The sequence below is a fragment of the Myxocyprinus asiaticus genome, chromosome 11 (assembly GCF_019703515.2).
Source record: "Myxocyprinus asiaticus isolate MX2 ecotype Aquarium Trade chromosome 11, UBuf_Myxa_2, whole genome shotgun sequence".
NCBI classification, from domain to species: Eukaryota; Metazoa; Chordata; class Actinopteri; order Cypriniformes; family Catostomidae; genus Myxocyprinus; species Myxocyprinus asiaticus.
In genome coordinates, this window is record NC_059354.1 from 41,019,311 (window position 1) to 41,026,595 (window position 7,285).

Sequence of the window (7,285 nt, forward strand, 5' to 3'; positions counted from 1 at the left end):
ATCATCATTTACTCACACTCTTGTCATTCTAAATCTTTACAACTTTCATCTGTGAAACACTTAAAACTTTTTGTAGCATATCCTGGCCATTCAATTAAAGTGAATGAGGACTGGAGCTATCAAGCACTATAATGATAAAAAAAAAAAAATAAATAAAAAAAAAAAAAACAATTGGCCCGTATGACTTGTGTTTTATATCTCAAGTCTTTTGAAGTCAAAAGGAACAGCCAGAAATTTTGTTGGTAAGTGCTATTCTATCCTACCTCTCTTTTACAGGTAAATATGCATAACCATAGCCATAACCTATATAACCATAAAATATCCATACCTGCAAAACATGGTATGTTAGTTAGGAACATATTGGTGTTTTCACAGTGTCCTGGTTGAGTGGTGACTTCTGTGGACTTTGGAAAGATTTCTGTTCTTGTTTATACTCTTTGTCCTTTGTTTGTGCCTGTGAACAGTTCACCTTTCAAGTCTGTCACTTTCAAGAATGAGTTCTGACTTTGTAAATATTGAGTAGTAAATTGACCAAATATGAATTCCCTGTGGATAAAGTTTGCAGATCCATTATTTGTGGCACCCTTTGAAAACTTTCACTGCTGACCAATAAAAAGGCCTTTTTATATACTCACTGTCACTCAGTTGCCTGAAATTTATCCCAGCCAATGGTGCCAAAGGGAACTATGGCATCTCTACACAAATACATATTGTCAATCCTTTTGACTTCAGGGATCAGACCTAAGCCCACACAAACAATTAATAGGCGCAATAAATAAATAAATAAATAATAGCCGCAGTGAATGGCCTTGACTAATGGGACAAACAAGTCATTATTGTCACGAAGTGAACCAACACACTGAGGATAATGATGAAACCAGGAGCGGAGATCTTTATTGAGATACAGCAGGTTATGACAGAAGAATAATAATAACCACAGACATGGATGAAGATGGCTCTGGAAGAACAATAACAAATGGTGAATCACAATGGAGAGTAATGAGGGAATAAATACCTCCCGTGAGGAGCAATGAAGAAGGAAGATCAAATAGCAACAGAATTGAATATTAATCTACACCACACTACAGGTGAAATGGAAGAAATAAACACTGCGTGGAAGCAGCACAGTCAGCACTAGTCCTTTGAGAGAATGATTGTGAGAGGTGAGTATTTGTAGCATCCTTGATTAACCCTTTCGCACGTAAATTCTAAATTATTTAACTGATCCCCCCAGCGTGTTTTTTTTTTTTTTTTTTTTTCGGTGGTTATTATACAATGTATCAAATTTTAAACTCCAGTGTGATGCATCAAGCTTGTCATGTGACACTGGGAAGTTACATGACTATTCACAGCTGACTCATCTTGCTTGGAGCTGGAGGGCAGAGTGTAGGTAAGCGATGCAAGTTTCACTTTTTTTTCTTCACTTTAAAACCTTCTTAATTGGTTTAAAACATGTCTAAACTATAATAAATGTTTTAACCAATGGTTTATATTGACATTTATTTCTTTTATTGTCTCAGACTTTGAATATCGCTCCCACATGCAACTTTTCCGCCAACACATTACAGGATTGCTACTGGTGAGTACATTTTAAATCTTTTTTGATTGAGAAGCTCCCAAAATTGTTTGCAAACACATGTAGACCATGATAAACACATGAATAATATGTTTATTATCTGTATTTATCATAGTTTGTTGTAGTTTACATAATGGCTTGTGCTGTTCACTGCTTGTGTAATGTTGTGGGCATATTGTTTTTGTTGGCATAGTAACTATGTTTGACATTTGTAATGTAGTATAGTCACACCGTTTCCTTCTATCACCATTAGATGCTCAAATGTGTTACTAGAGTATATAGGGAATACAAAAAAAACATTGCTCTGTGAGAGACAAGAGATAAAATTAGATGTTATATAATTTTATCTGTTGATCTATGCTTTTTATATGCATTTGTTTTTAGATAAAACTTTTAAAATAAATATCAATATAATGAATAACAATATAAATGTTTTAATAAATACAAGCAACATAACCATAACAGCTACTAAATAGCATTCATAACATTCAGTTACATTGAAATTGCATTTCATAGATAATAAACCAATTACAAGGAAAAAATACACAATTTACAATAAATAACAATGGAAATATATCAATAACTAATACAAATGTCATAACAACAATAACAACTATTAATTAAATATTTGCTTATTTTATTTCACAGTTCTCAGTAATGCTTCAGTGTGTGGTACTCCTCAAAACATGGGCTAACACAAAAGGGAGTGTTGCACAGCTCTCATGTATTTGGTGAGTACCTTACTACTTCACTACTCAGCTTTCTCTTTGGTCATTTTGCAGGTTATCATGGTGATTCTCATCCTATTTGCCCACCTGTACCACAGGCCCCGTATCATTGCTGGGAGAATGTGGAACTGGTATACCAGTATTCTTCCTCACATAAGGCGGCAGTAAGGTCATTACAACAGACATAGAGATCTCAAGCCCCTCATAATGGTGAATGCTGATATAAACTCTCTGTGTGCATGTCACACACACACAAAAAAATTGAAATCTGTTTCTTATTGCAGGTATAAACTGTTGAAATGCCAGCTGCCCTTCCACTTCGTCAATGATTCATCCATGGATAGGAACAAAAACATGCTGAAAGGAGTGTTATTCACTTGTAAGTTGTAAATGTCCTGAGTGTGCATGATGTGAAGTAATATGTTACTTGGCTCTGCTTTATCAAGAATGAATGAATGACATATTGAATAATGATGAAATGTTAACAGTTTTATTACAGTTATGGTTAAACAAAAAACACAAATTTCTTAGACCATAGTAATTTCAAATAAGAACTACTTACAAATTAAAAAAATACATGTAATAATATTTACTAAGCAGTATGAAATAACATTACATTTTAACTATAAAGAACATTTAAACAACATTTTATAGGTTCAGTAATGTTTGAGTATGTGGTACTCCTCAAAGCATGAATTAACACACAAGGGAGTGTTGCATGGCACACACATATTTTGTAAGGCACCTCTCCTTTGTCTTCCACGTGCTGGAGAAACAGACCTTGCAGTGCCACCTGGTCCTGCTGCCCTGGGAAGTGGTTTGAGGAACTTCAGAGGGGAAATGCCTGGCTGTTCAGACGCAGGGGATTGTCTGAGACAGGACGGCCCCCACTGCACCGATACCGTGGTGAACAGTGCTCCTCAAGCAGCCCTCTCATCAGATTGATCCTGAATGGCAGAGAAACAGTGGAGTGCCCTATCAATAGTAAGGGGCCAGTAAGGACATGACAACGGACTCAGAGATCCCAGGTCCCTCATAGTGGTGGATGTCAGTGGAGGATCCAGTGTAACCACATCACACAAAACTACAATATAAGCTCAATTACATTAATCTAAATCTCATTTACATTAGTCAGAACCCACTTTGCCAGTTTTCCTTTCACTCCAGGTTGTGTTTTCTCCAGATGTCCTGCGGCATAGTGGTTTGTTTCCTGATCTCCTCAATAAGCTCCTCTGTTATAAACATTTTCAAATATTAGACCTCTGTGGGAGATGCAGGTGGGGTCTGACTTTGAGGGTTAAAAAAAAACAAAAAAAAACAGGAGGGGTAAAATTGCTGTAGCCCTCCAGCAAGAAGAGCTTACCTCCTCCACCTGCTTTGGTGTTGTGTTTGCAGGCGATGAAGCAGTGGCTGAGACATCTTCAGAATTAAAAAAATATTTCTCTGATCTCTCATTAATTGTTTTCTTTTAAAAGCAGAATTTTTTTTTTTCTGTGGCAACTGTGTAAATAAATGCAATTAGCTAAAGAATTTGTGTGTGTAAAATCTGTGACGAGCACCAATGCGAGTCTGAGGTAAAGGTGACATGCTGTGACACTTGTCACCGGGGGAAAGGGAAGACTACGGAGCATTACAACAACAACAAAAATAAATAAAATAAAGAAAAATATTAAGCATTACTGATGCCAATCCTTTATTTCAGATTCTTAGTTTTTATACAAAACATCATCTTATTTACTTCATTAAAAATGTGTTATTAGATTCTCAAATATGTCAAACATGTGTGTTTATATAACTTATATAATGATCGTATTATTATCGAGATAAATGTAATTATTGATAGGCTATGACCATGGCCATGTTTGTTTACATTTGCAGTGCAGACTTCAGAATCCAGAGCATGTCAACATAATATTTGTTTCATGTGAATAAAACATTACTTTTGAAAGGCGATTGTTTTTCTCAATTATTTTTGCTGCAGTCATATACCATTGTGTAGATATGCGCTGTAAACTTGTATTCTAATACCTCTGTGTTTATTTGAATACCCATTACATACAATTATTTTATCATATATTTGAAAAGACTGTTTGAGCAGCTATTTTAGACATAAAAGACAAGCACTTAGCCAGTCTCTCTCCCCATAGCAGTGACGCACGACAGCAGATTTGGTGAATTTCTCAGTTAGTTTTTCCGCGAGTATACACAGTGTGTGGATATGGACAGTAAACTTGTATTCTTCTGTGGTTGTTTGAATGCTCGTAACATAAAATAAAATATTCTGTGGTTTAAAAAGACAGTTCTAGCAGCTGTAAATGACAAGTGCTTAGCCAGTCTCTTTTTATGTAGCAGCTAAGCAGTATGACAGCTTATATGGTGAGTTTCAGTTAGTTTTGCACTGTTATACACAGTGTGTTGACTGAGCAGTAAATTTGTATTATTCTGTGTTAGTTTGAATGCCTGTAACATAAAATAAACATCCTGTGGTTGAAAAGATTGTTCAAGCAGCTGTTTTAGGCATGTAAATGGAAAGCGCTTAGCCAGTCCCTCTCTGTAGCAGCGGCAGCTAAACAACTGAAAGCAGATTTGAATTTTTAAAATTGTCGGTTGATGACGTTAGACACGAACGTTCTAATCAAACCGGTGTGATGGTACGCCCCAGGGACCACTCTGGAATGATCAAACCAGTGTGCGAAAGGGTTAACTATGGGATTGTGTGCAGGTGTTCATGATTAGAAGTCCAGAGAGAGAGAGAGAGAGAGAGAGAGAGAGAGAGATCGGAGTATAGGCAGAGAAGGAAAGCCTGGCATGGGCATGACAGCATCCCCCACCACGGGCCGCTCCAGAGGCCCAGAGACCCCAACACCGTGGTCGACCACTTCCATGCAGCGCTGGATGATCTGGATGTTCCGCGTGGAAGTTGGTAAGTAGAGTTGGGTCCAGGATGATGACCCCTCCAGAGCTGGGAGTCCAGGATGTCCCATACAGAGTATACAGGACCGTCCTCCAGGAGCAGTGGCAGAGGGGCTTCACTACCTTCACCGGACTCTGGGGAAGAAGGAGAGAGAGAGGGATGGTAAGATTTTAGAAGGGAAACATGAAATGAGGGTGCAACACGGTAGTGGGTGGGGGGGAAGTAATTGAAGATGATATGTGACTACATTTATCTGTTCTAGGATGGTAAAGGAATCAGTGTAGCAGGGACTTAACTTGCGGCATGGCAGCCTCAGTCGAATGTCTTGGGTGGATAACCAGACCTTCTGCCTGGGCTGGTACTAGGGTGTTGCAGAGCGCCTAGAATTGGCCTGGTCCTTCTGTCGGTGGACAGCCCGCTGGAGGTGGACAGGGGCACTGTCCAAGACCCTCTCGCTTTCCTTAAACCAATGGTCTATTGCTGGGACGTCCAAAGGTTCATGCGATCAAGGGAAGAGAGTTGGTTGGTAGAAGAGTATGCACTGGAATGGATTGCGGCCAGTGGTTGGTTGGCAAAGGGAGTTATGGGCATACTCGTCCCAAGGAAGATAGCGACTCCATTGGTGTTGATGATGGTGGCTTTAAGTCCATAGGTACCGACCTATTTCTTGAATCTTCCTCTCTGTTTGCCCATTTGTCTGTGGGTGGTACTGGAGGAGAGGCTTACAGACACACATAGGAGCCTAAAAAATGCCTTCCAAACCTTTGAGGTGAATTGGGAGCCGTGGTCAGACACTATGTCTTTCAGGAGGCCATAATTCCGTAAGATATGATGGAACAGTGTTTCTACAGTCTCCAGGTCTGTAGGGAGGCTCTTCAAAAGGTACTAGGTGGCAGGCTTTAGAAAAGCAGTCTATTATGACCAGTACACATGTGTACTCATTGGAGGAAGGTAGGTCTGTAATGAATTCTACTCCTATGTGTGACCAGGGTCGATGAGGAATGGGCAGCGAGAGGAGCTTTCCGGCTGGGAGATGACGAGGGACTTTAGACACTGCACAGTCAGAACAGGCCTTGAAGCACTGAATGTCGCGGGACATATGGGGCCACCAATAGTGGTTCTGAAGGAGCGAGAGGTTTTGTGCTGTGCCAGGATGCCCAGAGCCCAACGACAAATAAGGGATTCGACTAGTTGGTTTCTCAGTTCTGCTGGAACGTAGGTGCAATTGGGTGGACACCCGGTGAGAGTAGGGTTGGTGGTGCTGGCTTGGGTGATCTGCTTGTCCATGGTCCATTGAATGGGGCTGATGATGATGGTTGGAGGGAGAATATGTTCAGGGGCTTAGATGACTGGCTCGGAAGAGTGAATACGAGAGAGTGCATTGGCTTTTATGTTTTTGGATCCTGGACGTTAGGTGACAGTGAAGGTGAAGCGGGTAAAATATAAGGCCCACCAGGCCTGGCGAGGGTTTAACCGTTTAGCATCTCAGAGGTACTCCAGGTTCCGATGGTCCATAATAGCCTGGAACGAATGACAAGAACCCTCAAGCCAGTGGCACCACTCCTCAAGTGCCAGTTTAATGGCCAATAATTCCCGGTTGCGGTAATTCTGTTCTGCTGATGAGTGTTTCTGGGAGAAGGCAAATGGAAAGAGTTTGGGAGGAGTACCTTGCCGCTGAGAAAGCACTGCCCCTACGCCGGTGGTTGAGGCATCAATTTCCACCACAAACGGGAGCTCGGGATTGGGATAGCGGAGAATGGGTGCCAAGGTAAATCTTTCCTTTAGCATTTGGAATGTCGTGGAGGCTTCAGGAGACCATTGGAAGAGTTTTAGGTTAGTTTCAGAGGAGGAAAGTTAAAGGAGCCATGATGGTGCTAAAGTTTCTGATAAAGCACCTGTAAAAATGTGCAAATCCCAAGAAGTGCTGGATTGTGGGTTGTGGCCAAGAGAGAATGGCTTGCACTGGATCCAACTGCACACTGGTACGGCTGATGTGGTAACCCAGGAACTGTACGGAGGGCTGATGGAAGGAACATTTTTCTGCTTTGAGGAATACTTGAGGGTCAC

At 40.5% G+C, this 7,285-nt stretch overlaps 1 long non-coding RNA gene across 2 annotated transcripts; it reads left to right on the plus strand.

Annotated features, from left to right (window-relative positions):
* Window positions 1-1,334: 1,334 nt before the first annotated feature.
* LOC127448534 (uncharacterized) lies at window positions 1,335-4,195 on the plus strand. Of its 2 annotated transcripts, XR_007898543.1 has the most exons (6): window positions 1,335-1,390; window positions 1,521-1,579; window positions 2,225-2,307; window positions 2,403-2,473; window positions 2,589-2,683; window positions 3,083-4,195. It is a non-coding gene; the product is annotated as an uncharacterized LOC127448534 (long non-coding RNA). The 2 variants fall into 2 exon arrangements; XR_007898544.1 differs by lacking the exon at window positions 2,225-2,307 and having other exon boundaries at window positions 1,368-1,390; window positions 2,359-2,473.
* Window positions 4,196-7,285: the final 3,090 nt, after the last annotated feature.